Here is a 4,579-nt window from a genome sequence, read left to right as displayed (position 1 = left end):
GACACATCAAAAAATACCGCCTGTGTTGTTAAACCGCTGTCGTAATTTAAACATACATCGTTATATATAGAGACAAGTTGACAAATTGTCGAGTCGCCGGGTATAACACCTGACTGTGTATGTGTGAGTATGTTGTTGGATTGTAAAAAGAGATATAGGTGGCTATGAATACATCGTTCCAAAACTTTGCCAACGCAACTCAACAAGGAAATCGGACGATAATTATTACAAGTGTCCGCTGGACCTGACTTATAAATAGGCGTAACATTCGCAGTTTTCCAAATTTTAGGATATACTCCTTCCCTCAAACTTCTGTTAAACATATGGGTGAGTGGCTCCGAAATAACATCTATAGCTGCAATGAGAAGTCTGTTGTGGGTCAAATCGGGACCAATGGCTTTTCTTTTATCAAGATTTTTAATTACATCTTTTACCTCGTTAACTGACAAAACAATATCACATAATTCGCAATCAAGAAACGGCACTTGAGGAACATCATCATCTGGGTCTTCAACATTGGAATTTTTAATAAAACAGTTATTAAAGGCGTTAGCTTTGTCTTGGCTTAGTTCATAAACTTCGCCGTTGTCACAGATTGGCGGAATTTCGTCACCATATAATCCTTTCTTCTTCATGAATGATTTCACTAACTTACACCAATCTTTTGTGCCAAACTGCGTTGAATCGGAAACTTTTGCGTCTAATTCAGAATAATATTCTAAAATCCGTTCTCTTTTCTTTGCTGTAACAAGGTTACGTGCCTGGCGATAACTCAACCAATCTTCCGGCTGTTTACTTGTTTTGGCTTTCAAGTGAATCTGATCACGTTGGTCTATTGACATTAAAATTTCAGGTGTAATCCCAGGTGCGTCGTTAGGACGTATCGTTACTTCTTTTACCGGCATGCACTGTTTGGCTATGTCCATAAATAGTGCAGAAAAAATATGAACACTTTCGTCAAACACCTCCTTCATGAGAATGTCTTGCCAGTTAACCTGAGAGAGTGCTTCGCAAAAACCATCAACATTAAGTTTACTATAATTAAAGAGTGTTCTTTTATAGGAATTATTTTTATTCACAATTCTGTTTAATACAATGTGTGGTACACTATGATCGCTACAAATAGGTGGCAACACATTCACTTGTTTAACTAACTGAGGGGTCTGGGTGATGATAAGGTCAATACATGGACTGGTGGTGGCTGTTACACGCGTTGGCGTAATCACAAGTTGACAGAGCTGGTGCGCCTGTAAAATATTCAAAAAGTTCTGCGATGGAGAGTTCAGGAAGTCGACGTATAGTTATTAATGAATCAACTTCCATGGTAACAGTGTTTGTGTACACACAAGTGCAATCTAAGACAGTGAAATTGTACCCCAACAACAAACCTTGGATTTCAAAGTCTCTCAAAGCCACACTCAACGAGAAAAAGGTAGCATTTCAGACTGGAGATAGAGTAGAAAGGAAAGTAGTACAGAACAAGTTGAGGAAAGAAATTTTGGAAGCGAAGAGACAGTACAAAGAGAAAGTAGAGTCACAGTTTGAATCAGGTAGCTTAGCAGACGCATGGAAAGGACTTAAAACTTTGTCAGGACAGGCCAAATCAAAATCCAGTAGCGATGGCATGCCGATGAAAGAACAGGTTGAATTTTCTGAGAAATTAAACGAGTTCTATTGTAGATTCGAGAAAGATGATTTGAAGGATGATTTAGACAGCGTGACTTCCCAGCTTAAGGTAGAAATGGCAGGTGATGAGGAGGACTTTGAAATTCAAGGCAAGACTGTTGAGAAGGTTTTTAGCAAGTTGAATGTAAAGAAAGCAGTTGGTCCTGATAACATCGGTGGACGTGTTTTGAGATCATGTGCCTGTCAGTTGTCCGTTGTTTTTAGCCGTTTGTTTAGTTGGTCTCTGAAAGATTGCACTGTGCCTAGACTCTGGAAAAACTCTACGATCTGCCCTGTCCCCAAGAACAACAAGCCCAAAACCCTGAATGACTATCGCCCTGTAGCTCTCACCTCTATTGTTATGAAGTGCTTTGAACGCATTGTCCTCTTTAGACTGCTCCATCAGGTCAAGCCCCATCAGGATCCCTTCCAGTTTGCATACAAGCAGAACAGATGCACAGATGACGCCACACTCACACTCTTACACAACGCATACACACACTTAGAAAAACCTGGCTCTTTTGTACGCATTCTTTTCATAGACTTCTCTTCTGCCTTCAACACTATCCAACCCTGCCTCATGGCCCGGAAACTTCTCCTCTACAGCGTGACTCCAAGGCTTATCCTGTGGATTATCAACTTTCTCGTTAACAGAACCCAGTCAGTCCGCTTTCAGACAGCTCTCTCTTCCCTTAGGTCCACCTCCATAGGCTCTCCACAGGGTACAGTTATCTCCCCTGTGTTGTTCACACTCTACACTAACGACTGCAGTGGCACTGACTCCACCCTTCTTATCAAATATTCAGATGATACAGCGCTAGAAGATCTCTCCAATAGTGACGCAACTTACTTTGCAGAAGTAGAACGTTTCAACGCCTGGTGTAAAGACAACTTTTTAGACCTAAATGTGACAAAGACCAAAGAACTTCTGATAGACTTTAGAAGAAACCCTGCCCCTGTCCCTGACCTGATGATTGATGGTGTGACTGTTGAGCGTGTGACTGAATATAAGTATCTTGGCACAGTTATCGATGATAAGCTGTCCTTCGATGCAAACACCACCCTCATACACAAAAAATGTCAGTCACGCATCTACTGCCTTCAGAAACTTAGGAAGTTGAATGTGAACTCTTCTATCTTTCAAACTTTCTACCGCTCTTTCATCGAGTCTGTCATCACTTTTGGTTTTGTGTCCTGGTATGGAGGTCTGAGTGTGAAGAACAGGAATGTCTTAGTGCGAATGGTGAATGTCAGTAGCAAGGTGATTGGCAGGCAGCAAGCAAGTGTGGAGTCCCTGTATGAAAAGCGTGTGGTGAGAAAGAGTAGGCGGATAGCTTCAGATAGGTCCCATGTCCTAGCCCACCTCTATGAACTCCTTCCCTCTGGCCGTAGACTTCGCACGCACAAAGCTAGGACACTCAGGCTGCAAAACAGCTTCATCCCCAAATCCATCACCCTTAGCAACATGTAAACACATCCACATACCCGACTCAGCCCCTCTTCTGCCAGTGCAATCAGTAGTAAGACATAAGAGACATAAGTCATAAGACTTTATTTCAACCATGTGCAGTACACTAGGGACATGTTTTGGCCAGAGTACAATCAATCAATCCATACACGCCCTTCCAAACATCGCTTGCAATCTCAGTCACACACACGCTCACGCACGCCCGCATACATTCCCCACACAAAACCCACAACAGCACACACGCGCAAGCATGCTCCTCCTTAACAAAACGTGTTTAACCATCAATTGTACATATGCGTAAGATAAACAGTATAGAAGTATCAGTAAGAATTATATATGTATCAGACATCACTTATGACGACAATAACTAAAATCACAAATCCTTAATAATTTTAAAACCAAAACATTTATTGCAATACTACACTGGGTAGGTGAACTTTTAAGAAATAAGGTATTTAAAGGCTTGACGGCTGTGTCTCACAACAAAATACCAGGACATAAACCTTGAGTAAAAGCTCAATTTTAACTAAGAACGGCAGTTAGAGGACTTAAGGAGCCAGGACACGCACTGCACTTGGATAAAAACTGTCTCTGAAACGCGTGGTGCGTGTCCTGATCGAGCGAAAACGCCTGCCCGAGGGTAGGGGCCGGAACAACTTGTAAGCAGGGTGCGAGTTGTCTGCCAGAATCTTTTTGACCTTCTGAGCGCTTCGGGATGTGTATATGGAGGCAATGGAGGGAAGCTCGCAACCCACAATCTTGGAAGCTGTTCGTACAACTCTGCTTAGGTTGATCTGCTCTGCCTCAGTAGCCCTACTGAACCAGACAGTGATGGAAAAAGACAAGATGCTTTCAATCGTAGCCCTATAGAACTGGATTAAGATTTCTTGCTTCAAGCCGAATTTTTTTAACCGGCGTAGAAAGTAAATGCGCTGCTGGGCCTTTTTGATTATTTGATTTGAGTTTAGCTCCCACGTGAGGGTATTAGAAAGAGTCATAATGTACATGTATGCATTGGTTTTATGTACAACCGTATATTTCCTGCGATATATTGTATGTTATGATATTTTGCAATGATGTTTAGCCATAGTTCGTTATACGCGTAGGTGTGCGAGAATATGTAAGCGCAGTGCTTTAAAGATGTCCATGTTATATAGTGCTATATGTTTTATGTAAAATCAATGTCTTGTTTGTATTATTGTTATGTACCACCCCTGAATTTGTCTATGAGATAATAAAGTATTCTTATTCTTATTCTTATTCAATACCAAATAATATGCTCAAAAAGATTATGTAATCCATGTCAGGGTTTGGTAGGTTATTCAAACACGGAATTACCCAGCATGCATCCCCTAAATATGGAGTTCGACTGTTTAAAATGGCGAGGACAAAAACCGGCCAAACACGCTAAAGACACCCACTTATACTCCAAAACGATTGCACGTG

Source organism: Littorina saxatilis, linkage group LG4 (assembly GCF_037325665.1).
Source record: "Littorina saxatilis isolate snail1 linkage group LG4, US_GU_Lsax_2.0, whole genome shotgun sequence".
NCBI lineage: Eukaryota > Metazoa > Mollusca > Gastropoda > Littorinimorpha > Littorinidae > Littorina > Littorina saxatilis.
Note: the sequence above shows the minus strand (reverse complement) of the source record.